Consider the following 13,184-nt stretch of genomic DNA (forward strand, 5'->3'; position numbering starts at 1 on the left):
ATCAGTGCGAGCCATCGAAGCCCCCGGAACCCACCCCCCTTCAATGCACCAAGTGCTACCAACTCGGACACCCCGAGACCGCCTGTACAAACAAACCCGCGTGCCCCAAATGCCCCGAAACTCACGCCCCCAACAACTGCGAGGCCGCGACCCCTAAGTGTCTCCTCTGCGGAGGCGCTCACGCCGCCTGGTCACGCAAGTGCCCCAAATTCAAAGACACGCCCATCACTGACGAGACCCCAATAGCCCCCACGTACATTATCAACCCCCCCGCCGAGTTTGCCGACCCCGAAGTCCTCGTCGACGAATCCGCGGAATTTAAAATCAATACTAAACAGACCGTCGTTTTTGTTACAACCCAGACCAGGACCAGGAACAAAAACACAGATTTATATAGAGCCACCCAAATCATTGCATTGTATAGAGTCACTTAACCTAGAACTTTTTTTTTTGCACTACTCTTGTTAATTCATTTTCATTCACATATTTTCTTTTTTTTATTTTATTTTCTATTATATTTAAATTCGATCTCGTTTCCACTCTGCTGAAAAGGCCATAAGCCTCAGCGGCAGCTTCACTATATATTATACTATTACGAAAATTTATCTTGACATGTATTACAAAAACAACTGAATAAATGTATTTGAATCTGAATCTGAGTCGCACTGGCAGTTGAGTCCAGGCAGTCAAAGTGTGAAGACGTGTTTTCTTTCACTCCTTCCGGCTCTTGTTAGAGCCAACTCCCAACAACAAAAAGGCGCAAATCTGACTCGTCGTCGACGGTCCACCAGGTGCAAGCTTCCTCCTGTCACTCCGGAGCATCACGGCCGTCCAGCCCCGAGCCCCGAGGTAACAAATTGGCGCCCAACGTGGGGCCAACTTCGACAAGGCGTCGAGAGAGCCCTCCAGGAAGCCCCCTGTCTGGGAGCATTGATGATCACGAGATTCCGTTCCCGTCAATTAGTGGGAGTTGTAGAAGAGGCTGCCATGGACGACGCCCAACCGACACAGACCAACACTGAAGGTGAGTCGAGTCAGAATTCGCAAGTGACCCCGCAGTCAGTAGTCGTCATGAGTCACGACGAGACCCTCCGACCGGTACTGCCCACTGGGGGCAGTGCCACTCCCGCCTCGTCGATCACGGCGCCAACGGCTGTACTCCGAAGCGAAGAGTACCTGCCCACCTTCAGTGGCGACCCAGATGAAGACCCGGAGGACTTCATCACCGCCCCAGCGAACGCGATCTTACCTGAACGGGTCAAAGCGAAGATCGCCCATCGACAACTGCGTGGGCAGGCTGCTCGGGTGAACAAATTTTTCGCCACTCGAGACCGATGCCTCAGCGACCTGGAGACACGTCTGAGGGAGGAGTTCGGCGTGGAGGCCAACTTCACCAGTCTCTCTACCAGGAATTCCAAAGGGGGAACCTTGGTTGGGAAGAGCCAGTGGAAGTGTTTTTCGCTAGGCAAGCAGCTCTCTACCAACGACTCTTCCCGGAAGCACCAGAAGCCAGGTTAGTGAAAGAACTCATCGGGCAGTTGCCCACTCAGGCCCGACCCATTTTGGCCGGCCAAGGCCTCCGGAGTTTGGCGGACCTCCGACGCGCTGCCAAACAGGTCATCGCGTATCTAAAGCCAGCAGCCAAAAAGCAGACCCAGGAAAACTGGCGCAGGACCGACGGGAGAACCCCACCGCGGTCCGAGCCAACCGCTTAAGCACCACCAAACCCTCACTTCCCCGGGTCGAGGTGTGTGGAGGTGGAAGAGGACGACCGGATGCTACTGCCGATGAGGGACTCACAGCATCGAGAGGTCCTCAACGCCATTGACGTTCCCACACTCGCCGACGAGGTGAAGGCAGCACAACACGCTGACCCGGACTTTCCTGGCATCGTCGCCCGACTGCAACGAATCCTGGCGGATAGGATAGTTAGGTTTTAAATTGTTTCTTTATTTTGTGCGTTGTTTGTTTGTAAGCCCATTCTTGTTTCAATCACTCTTGTTCCATGCGATTCATTGTTTTGTGATGTATGTTTGACAATAAAGAGGACGGTCAGGACGCCACCGGTCGTTTGATCGATGTTGGGTTCTCTGGGGGAGGGCGTGACCTCCATTAACACTCGCGACATCGCTGAGTGGGCGGCGCTTAAGTGAGGACCCAACAGACGGTAAAAGCAACCACCGGCGGTCGCACTGGCAGTTGAGTCCAGGCAGTCAAAGTGTGAAGACGTGTTTTCTTTCACTCCTTCCGGCTCTTGTTAGAGCCAACTCCCAACAACAAAAAGGCGCAAATCTGACTCGTCGTCGACGGTCCACCAGGTGCAAGCTTCCTCCTGTCACTCCGGAACATCACGGCCGTCTGGCCCCGAGCCCCGAGGTAACATGTGTCGACTCGGTGGATGTGTGTTCAGTCCTCGGTCGTCATCTGTTTCGTTTAAGAAAACGTACCAGTGCGAAAGTCCGTCATTCGGATACCGACGTAACATTTGACGCCGACCGCACGGGCTGGGAAGGGCCCGTCAAAGGAAACAAGCGTCTACCTGACTCCAACAAAGGCTTTCCCCCGCTGAAGATTAGAAATTCTTTTGAGCCCCTCAACCGTGTCCCGGAGACAATGGATTCCGCAGCGGCGGGAACTAGCAGCAGGCCAATAGAGACTAGCAGCAAGCGCAGTGACGCCGGAAATACAAATAAAGAGAGACCACCACCACCAGTGATCATTCACGGCTTTGTTGAAAATTTTAATGATCTTGAACAAATGCTCCGTCGCAACATTGGAAAAAAGTACAGTATAAAATTCACGAGAAAAACACCACCATCTACACCCAAAACAAGGTAGATTGGAACAAGGTTTAAAAACGTCTTATCACAAACCGAAACGAGTTACCACTCGTTCACCCATAAAGACCGGAAAACCCACGCATTTGTTCTACAAGGGCTGGGCCAAAACCCGTCAGTGGAGGAAGTGCAAAATGCCATCAAACAAGAGCATGATATCGAAACCATAAAAATGTACAAAATGAGGGGAACAAATCGCCCAAAATATTTAGTGATAACAGACAAAACTATTACATAGAACCAACTTGAAACGCAAGCCAGGACGTCTCACCTCGGACATTCTCAGTGTAACCACCACTTCCTGTCCCCCGCGATGTTTTGTCCGTTGCTTTTGTTTCAGAACTCCGCAGTAACGTGTAGCCCCTTCGAAGCAAACTATTAATTGAACTCTTCCGAGTATGTTTCAGATCACCGAGGGGTTTTTTCTGCAGTTTTTCCCCTCGTTGTAACGCATAAGCGGGAGCATTCCGTCGACGCCATCTGCAGCACCCTTTCTTCTCGCGATTTGTTTTTCCAACAACCCCCCCCCCCCCCCCGTACTCTCGACCTGCTGGGTTCGCAACTGGAGACCGACCAGCAAGGGGGTACGGTAACTCGATACTTGACAAGTCTGTCACACAGCCCTACCATTTCACCCGTAGGTGCCTGCCAGTCAGATTGGGGAAAGGTGAGTCTAGGACTCGAACCCCGTAAAACGTCAGACAAATTATTTAATTAACTCGGCGTGTTCCGTGTGTCATTCTGCCCTGTGCATCCGTGCGAGTCGGATGTATCTCAGTGCGGAACAAATTTTTTTTTATTTTTTAATTTCAACCGAAATAGTGTCGAGTGAGCATGAATGCTCGAAGCTCGGTACGCATACGGAAAAAAATTAAAATAAACGCAAAGAAAACCGTGGACCAGGTCCCACGTCTCCACCAACAATGGACCAACCTGAGAAGAAAAAGACCGCCGCCGAGGCCCTCAAAACCCCAACTACCCGGCTGAAGGCTCAACAAAATCCTGGTGAGTGGAAACCCAACCCCACAAACCGGCCCCCATCACACCAACCTCATCTTCAATAAATTCGCCCACTTCTTCTTCAGCGACAAAAATCCCCTCAACACAAGCAGACAACTTACTAATAACCACAATGGGATTAAAAAAAATTTCCTCCCCACGGCATTGAGGGATAACTTCCAAAAATCGCTGTAGACAGCCACCAACATCGTAATAACCCCCATCAACAGAAAAAACCCTGGACCCAACCCGTCTCAAAGAAACCAACTTTCTCGGTGGTAATCCGCAACATCTCGCTGGATATCACCCCCGACGACATCACAACCCTCTGCCCTTAACTATCAATAGTGAAGGCCTGGAGAATCATCTCCAGGAAAACAGAGCGCCCCACGACTCTAATCAGGGTCCTGACCACAAACAAAGTGCGAGCTATTGTGTTAGAAGAATGTTAGAGCGGTGTGTGGCTATTGCTCAGCGCCCTTTGGCACTACTTCTGATCCCTGAGAATCGGCATGCATATGAAAGAGTTTCGAACGACACGCTCATCATCGGAGTCAAACTTTTCGGCCGCACCTTTGAGTGCGAAACCTCCCACCCTCCAACCCCAACCCCAATTTAGTGCTTCCAGTTCGGCCACGGACAGGCCGACTGCACCAACAAGCCAATCTGCTGCCCGAAATGCCCAGACAGTCACCCCCCCAACAAATGTCCAGCCAAAGAGCCCTCCTGCAAGGGCTCACACCTGGCATGGTCCCGATCATGCCCCAAATTCAAAGAGGTCGAAGTGACCGAAAAAACCCTCGTTCTCCCAGTCAAAATCATTGACGAGCCCTCCGAACTCACCGAGCCAGCTGACATCGAGTCAGACCCGGCCGAAAGTGAAACTCCAATTGCCATAATCAGGACCTTGATCGCGTTCATGACCAAGGCCCTCTTCGACCTCTTCCCTCTCCAGAAAGCCAAAATCCACGCAATTCTGGAAGAAACTTCAAATCCGTTTTCAAACATTCACCAAAGTCGAAACATACACTTTACATTCAACCAGTAAAGTGACCCCCACCCCCCACTCTCAAACATCAGACTAAATTCGCTCCAATCCAAGTCGGATGCATCAACATCTGCCGCATAGCCCGCAAATATGCCCACTTAAAAAAACTTTCTCGCACAGGACAAAATATCAATAATTGCAATCTCCGAAACTCACGCCACAAAACCAATCGGCCTTCCCAAATTCCATAGCTATCAGAGAAACTCCGAAGTCAATCGCAGCGGAGGCGTCGCACTTTTCATATCCGATAACCTCGCCTCCACCTCCCACATGCTCCCAGACCACCTATCCCACCTAGAAGCCGTCGCGGCAAGCCTTTACATCAACAATACCTCCATCGTCATCATATCCTACTACAACCGTCCCAACCATAAATTGTCAACCGCCCTTCTACTCTACGCTGCCCAACTTAACCACGCAATTGTGCTGGGCGACTTTAACGCCCGGCACACCGACTACGGAGACACTCTTAGCAATCCCAGCGGTAGACTATTAAACTCGCTTTTAACCGACCTAGCCCTGTGCCGTATGCACAACATCAATTCAAGCTTTATCAGCCACCAAGGATGTTCCATCCCGGACCACATATTAATTACCGAAAATTTGACCCCCTCAATCAACCTCCACTGCAACATAGGAACAACTGTGACCTCTGACCATCTGCCCCTGACACCCCACTTCCTATTTGATGGCCCACCACCCCCTCCCGATAACAGACTTCAAACAGGCCGATTGGAAAAAATTTCAACAAATTATCTCCGAGAGCCTGCCGGTCATGACCCCCACGATCGACCCCCGACGTGGACCTCCAGACCGCCCGGTTCACGGAAATAATAAAAATAGCCCAAACTCAAGCAGTCCCGAGAAAGTTCATTCCAATTAATAAACGACCGATCCTCAACAACTGTCTTCAGGTCCATCATTTTCCCCCAGCTTGGAAATATGCCACCACCATCATGATCCCCAAACCGGGAAAAGACCCCACAAATCCCCAATCCTATCGACCAATCTCCCTACTAAACATAACAGGAAAAATTCCTCTCAAACACGTCCTCGAAACTAATAACCTTCTCCCCCCGGAACAATTTGGGTTCCGCTCTCAACGTTCCACCATCAACCCAATGCCAACCTGAAAGAGTGCACTCTCGCTGTCTTCCTGGATATAGAAAGAGCCTTCGACAAGGTCTGGCATGATGGACTAATTCAAAAACTCATTTCCCTTCGCCTCAACCCCAACTTCATCAAAATCATTGATTCCTTCCTTACCAACCGTACCTGTAGTGTAAAAATCCAAAACTCCAAATCCGCTCCAATTCAACTCCAAGCCGGAGTCCCCCAAGGCTCCATCCTCTCCCCTCTGCTCTACATCACATACTGCAGAGACTTTCCTGTTTCAGAGGACCCAAGGACGAAAACTAGACTGTTCGCCGACGACACAGCCGTGTGGACAAGCCAAAGGAACCCGTTGACTGCCAGAAGGATCCTCAAGACCATCTGGAGGCCATCGAATCATGGACCAACTCCTGGAGAATCAAACCGAACCCACTAAAGTCCCAATCAATCCTAATGACTCACTCCAGAGCTTCTCGCACAAGATCCCTTCTCCAAAACCAAAATCTCATCTTGAACAACTCACCAATCCCCATACTCCAAAACATTCGCTACCTCGGCGTCACGTTCTCCCAAAATTGCACCCTAACCCAAGACCTAAAAGAAACCCTTAAAAAAAAACAGAAACCGTGCAAACCTCCTATACAGGGTTCGAGGGCACCTCCGCGGATGCGACCCGAAAACTCTGTTCCACACCTACAAATCATTCATCCGTCCAATCACCGAATACCCTGCCAGCCTCAATCAAATTTCCGCCTGCGAAAGAAGAATTCTCCGACGCATCTTCCGACTCCACTAGACTTTTCCCTCTGCGCACTTACACCAGAAAACCAAAACAACCCCAATCCAAGATCGACTACAAGACCTCCAAAGACGCTTCGTCATCAGAACCTTAAATTCAAATAATCCCACAGCCATCCAAACTCGAACAACCTCATACAAATTCCCCGGCCGTAATGGTAATCTCCTAAATCGAATCCCGAAGATCCCCCGACGCAAACTGAAACACCCCTAACCGCCCTTCTCTCCACCGCCTACGACGAGCTACCAGACAACCGCCAGGAGTTGGTGGACACCACCCCCTTGACCATGCGCTGACCGGACGATAACGGCCCGACTCGACCCTGGACACCGTTCTCCAAATCTTCTACCCCTCTTCTCCAGCCAACGAGCTCCAGCCCAGAACATACAGGACCAGCACAACCCAAACACTCAAAACACACACACAAGAGAGACCACCACCAAGCACCCATTCCGTGCCCGACTCCGTCGAAGGTTTTTTCTGTTAGTTTTTCCCTTCGTCCACAGCGCGAATGCGGGAGTCTCCTCCGAAGACGGCTATAGACGCACCCAGTTCCTGGTGAGAGCAGGACATCCAACAATCTACCAAATTCACTTTTTTGCTGAAAAGGCCCCAAGCCTCAGCAGCCCTACACTTACGACTATTGTAATCTGTAACATACATACTAGACTGTACTGAAACAAAAGGAAAATAAATGTATTTGATTTGATTTGATTCTGCCCTGTGCATCCGTTCGAGTCGGATGTATCCCAGTGCGAAACAATTTTTTTTTTAATTTTTTAATTTCAACCGAAATAGTGCCGAGTGCGGAGCTCGTTACGCATACGAAAAAAAAAAAACAAATTAACGCAAAGAAAACCGTGGACCAGGTCCCACAGTCTCCGCCAACAATGGACCAACCGGAGAAGAAAAAGGCCGCCGCCGAGGCCCTCAAAACCCCAACTACCCGGCTGCAGGCTCAACAAAATCCTGGTGAGTCGAAACCCAAAATATCCCTATCAATTTCGCCAGCCAAAAAAATTTTTACAACTTACTAATAACCACAATGGGATTAAAAAACATTTCCACTCTCATTGTGAACCCTAATAAATCAGCCCTCCTCATCCTCCCCACGGCCCTGAGTGATAACTTCCAAAAATCGCTGCAGGCAGCCACCAACTGCCCCAACATCGTAATAGCCCCCTCCATCAACAGAAAAAACCCTGGAAACCAACCCGTCCCAAAAAAAAACAACTTTCTCGGTGGTTATCCGCAACATCCTGCTGGATATCACCCCCGACGACATCACAACCCTCTGCCCCTCACTATCAATAGTGAAGGCCTGGAGAATCATCTCCAGGAAAACAGATGGCCCCATGACCCTAATCAGGGTCCTGACCACAAACAAAGACACCATCGATGACATGCTCATCAACGGTGTCGAACTCTTCGGCCGCACCTTTGAGTGCGAAACCTCCCACCCTCCAACCCCAACCCCAATTCGTCCAACCGCAACAACAAAACCCGTCACCGTAGTCACCCACAGCACTCGGTGGCACCCTCTACGCAGTACTTCGCCCCTTGGTGCTCCGCCCCGACGACGCCCCGTCCTTGATAACAACAGCACCCGAAACAGAGTTATTGAAAGAAAGAAAACAATAAATATATCTGAAGAAACTTCACGAAATATATTTTAAGAACCCGAAATATCATCCACAGCTTTCAGTTTCAAGTACACCAATATCAGAAGTACCGATGATGGTGTTTTCATTAGTAAAAAGGATAAGAAATCTTGCATGAAGAATCTGTGTTCAGGCTCTGTTGCACGAAAAAGAATAGCTACAAGTTTGACTGAAGCAAAACACAACAAACAAAAACGTTATGAGGAAAAAATACAGCAAAAAATTATCCTCGAGTGGTTTCAGCATAATTTCGGGAAAGGAGAATAACATTTTTATTGTTTAACTGTTTAGTTCCTGTGCAGATGTTCCCAATCAAGATGCCAGAAAACCAAACATTATTTATAACTTTTTATGAAGAACTGGGGGAAGTTATACAAAATTGGGTAGTGACGTTTACAGAGAAAGCGTGTTTTATGTTTAATTGCGACGACACTGGGTTTTGTTCTGATCCCAGTAGGCTTAAGCCATTGGAGAGAAGGGAATCCCATTGGCTATCTAAAGTATCTGGAGGTTTCGGATGGGACTCTAGCTCATTCCACATGTCTTGCAACTAAGAATTCCGAAAAATATCCCTGGCCAAACGGCTATCTGATATATGATTGACGTATGACGTATATCAACTACAGAATCATAAAAGCCACAATGGAGAACAATATCCAGCTTGTGAAGCTTCTTCTTGCTCACCTATCTGGCAAATTACAATCACTAGATAAAACAATTTTTAAGCCAGTTAAGGACGATTGGGAGAAGAGCTTAATCAGCTTCGCTAAAGAAATTAGAGAAAAGAGAATCTGGTCGTGTCTTAAAGTGTAAGTTCGTTGAGATGCTAGGAGCAATCTGGAAAACATCTATGAAACCTCAAAATACTGTGAAGGGATTCTCATCCACAGAAATATTCCCCTGTGATCCAACCAATGTTCCAGAATCTTTATTTGATCCGGTACAGCTAAACACCTATAAAAACAAAAGACTGGGTTTTGTTCCTTGGGACACCCAAAAAATCCACTAATAAGAAGGTGTTTACTAGAATATTTTTCCACATGGGAGTTTTATATTCAACTTCAGGGGCGTTTTCGGCCTGATATTTTCTGCCCAGTCTTCATCATCATCATCTGATTCATCCCGACATAATACAAAGTTAAGAAGGCTGTCATCGTCCTCAACTGTTTGCTTGTTTGATCGTTTACTCTTAATTTTCTTCTTGCTTGGCTTTCTTGTCTTCTTATTGGTTTTCAACTCTTTGGCCTCTTTTTGTCTAAGTAGCACTTCATGTACTTCAATGGTTTCAGGCGCGGTATAGCTTCCTTTCGTCTGATCATAATTGGATCAGGTGAAAAGGACTCGACGCAAAGATATTTATGATAGTTTGAGGTGAAGGTATTGAACGAGACAGCCCATACTCAGAGACTTTTGGTATCCCTGAATCAGGTATAATTTTAGGCTTTAGAGCAACCTGAAATGTGGAAGCCAGTTGTTCATCGTTCGGTGTAGGCTCATTATGATACCAAAGTCCTTTCTTTATCGTCGATTCTTGGCTGTTGTGGACAAATTCAAGGCGGAAGTTGAAGGAATTTCCGGGCTGTTAGCAGTATTAAGTGATTTTGACCCTGATTCTGAAGCCAAAGGACCTTCGTCAGTGCTTCCTACGGCTTCCGCGGCGTCGCAAAACGTGGAGAACCAGCTGCTGACGCAATTTGTGAAACGGAAGGGACGGGGTATACGCCCTGGCAGACGAGGCCGAGTGTTCGGACGATCGTGAGTACCACAAATGCAAGTGCTTTACTACGTGTGCATTGTAGCTCCGCGACACAACACAAGTGTGTTACTTAGGCCTGCAGATCACGTCAGGACTAAAACCGGGACCAGAAACTCGACCATGTACGTAGATTCCTTGGGCTGACCGGCTTCTTCCGTAGGTTTATCAAAGACTACCCAATGACAGCCGACTATTATCAGACACGCTGCAAAAAGAATGACAAGTGCATCAGAGAACGCCCGTCAGGTAGGTATCCTTCAAAAGCGACCGCATTTATGACGCATGTCAAATATTACGAAAATTCTTGATGTGTTCTTTATTGTTAACAACAGTTGAATAAAAATGGAAGAAGAGGCAGCAGCGCCATTTATGTATGAAGTACTGTTTGAGTCTTCGTCTAGCGAGTCGGATGAAGAAATGGCATTGGAAGAATTATATTTTCTAGAAAAGCACAAAAGAAGAAACATTTCTAATTATTTTGATGACGTACTCGATTATTACGATGACCAAATGTTCAGGAAAAATTTTAGGATGTATAGGGAAACAGTTGAGTTTTTACTACACTTACTGGAGGACAAAATATTGTCGTCCGTCGTCGATGTAGGCCGTCACATCAGCGAAAGCAGAGTTACGTGTACTTCTGACGATTTGGTACTTTGCTACGCCAGATTCGTATAGGTTGATTTCGTTGTTGGGCTATCTACTCGTACAAGGAAATAACCTCATACATGTTTCCAGGTCCATTTGTGAACGATTTAAAGTTGGTAAAGCCACTGGCTTACGAAATGTATTTGTATATTTTGATTTTGGAATTTTTAAATACTAACACTAACAGAAAGATGTCTTGCACTTCACTAACCTTTCAATTACTTATAACAAGTATAATAATTTCATTATTTTTTATTAAATTTACTATGTCGTTCCAAGAGGCCCGATTTGAATCCTATAGAGAATGTTTGGGGACGTATGATGTCTCTAACGTACGGGAACGACTTTCACCCTAACACTGTCGAAGAACTTCAAAAGAAGATTGCTAACACCTGCCAGCAAATTACACCGGCATATATGCGCGACTGCAAATGGTCATCGACAGTAATGATGCCATTACCAAGTATTAGTCCTTAATTATTCGCTTTGATGTTTCTTATATTACTCTAAATATATTTCTATATAATATCTCATACAAAGTTAACCAATTTTACTTTTTTCATGAAAAAATACCATTCCCATTAAACGCCTGTTTTCCATTTTGACAATGGTCATAATTTTTGAATAACAAACAATAAAAACTTCTATATATATTGCAGTAAACTAAGATTCACCGCTACTATGATTCTGGTTAGCCGAGAATTTTTACGGCTATACCTTTAATCAAGCACTGTGATTCAAATCCAACATCGATTTAACCCTTCAGCGGCTGGTGTTACCATATGGTAACGCCTGCAATCACTGTCCAAAACTGCGTCATCTACCATATTTTACGCCAAATTGTCTGTTAGGTTATGTTAATTACAAGCTAAAACTGTGATTTGTTAGTAGTTATAAAAAGATTGGTGGGTTTTTGATAATTAGAGTTATTGATATCTACCCGCAAAACAGACTACATTTTGTGGTCGTAAATAATGGACCTTAATCTAAAGTGACTACATTTTCGTAATGTTTTTTTGTCTTTTTGTAAATTGCATGTTAACTATTGCCATCTAAAATATTAGTTATATCAATATATGCATGACCAATTGTGAAAGAATAATTTGTCAAGTGGGGGATGTAACTTTTTTGTTGGTGTTACCATATGGTAACGCTAGCGGTTTGCATGACACAAAATTGCAAAAATGGGGTGTCTTTTATATCGGTGGCTTATTTATTTTTAGAAGATGTATCACATTGCATAGACTTTAGAAATTGCTTACAGTGACACAGAGCAAATTTTTATTGAGCCGCCTGATTCAAATGTACTAGCGGATGACGACTCTGCTGATAAGGATGGTCCTAGTTTGCTAGATAATCTCAGCGGACCGCAACTTCAGGCGAGTGCTGAAATAAGAACAGCTAATATGCATCATATGGATGATAATTCTGAAGAGGATAGCAATGAAGACGGGGTTGCTACTATTCTGAACTTTGATTTTTCGAGGCCAGGAATTGACGGAACAACGTGAATGACACGAGATCTTATTCCATCTTCTAAAAATTTTCCCATTTTATTTACGGGATTCAATATCACCTCAAAGAAGGAGGATATGGTGCCACTGGTACTATAAGGGAGAACCACATTCCCAAAAACTGTACATTACCTCACAAGAAATATATGAAACGCAAAGTAAGAGGGGAATCTGATTCACATATCAGCAAAGAGGATGGCCTCATGGATGGATAACAACATCGTCAGTGCATCATTCACATGCCATGGAATTGCAGCAAATGTTCAACGTTACTCCAAAGACTGATAAAAAAGTGGTTCAAGTTCAAAGATCTTCTATGATTTCCGAATATAATCGCTACATGGGAGGCACTGATCTGCTTGATCACAACGTGTCTAAGACCGAATTTGTATTAGACGAAAGAAATGGTGGTGGGCGATCTTTACATGGCTGATCGACGTTGCTGTTGTAAAAGCCTGGCTTATTGCTCGTAAAGTCAAACCAAAACTGGCATTTGGACGAGACGTATCTAGCGAGAAACAAGACTCAACCAAAATCTGCTGGACGGCCTTCAACGTCCAAATCAAGTGTCTCTCTGAACAGGGTTTCGGATGACATAAGGTACGCCCTCGGTGCATAATATACTATTTTATGCGTAGAATTATAACGCTCGTTATGCTTGTGCATGTAAAATTCCCCATTGCCAAAAATGGAAATGCTTCATACCCATTTTGGATATTTTTATTTAATTAATAAAATTAATATACAATTTGTCAGTTTCTTTAAGCGGTGCTATTATTATTACACCGTCCTCATCTGAGGTTAACACA

The 13,184-nt window shown here is 46.0% G+C and overlaps 1 long non-coding RNA gene across 2 annotated transcripts in view; it reads right to left on the reverse strand.

The window, feature by feature from the left end:
* The window catches only part of LOC138128124 (uncharacterized), a 148,456-nt gene that overhangs the window by 38,530 nt on the left and 96,742 nt on the right, over positions 1–13,184 (reverse strand). Inside the window, exon 6 of one of the 2 annotated variants that reach the window (XR_011158547.1) lies at positions 3,377–10,418. The exons of the other annotated variant lie outside the window; for it this stretch is intronic. This is a non-coding gene — a long non-coding RNA (uncharacterized lncRNA). Of the gene's footprint in view, positions 1–3,376; positions 10,419–13,184 lie in introns of those variants that run through there. 2 annotated transcript variants of the gene reach the window in all.

Source organism: Tenebrio molitor, chromosome 4 (genome assembly GCF_963966145.1).
Source record: "Tenebrio molitor chromosome 4, icTenMoli1.1, whole genome shotgun sequence".
Classification (NCBI taxonomy): domain Eukaryota; kingdom Metazoa; phylum Arthropoda; class Insecta; order Coleoptera; family Tenebrionidae; genus Tenebrio; species Tenebrio molitor.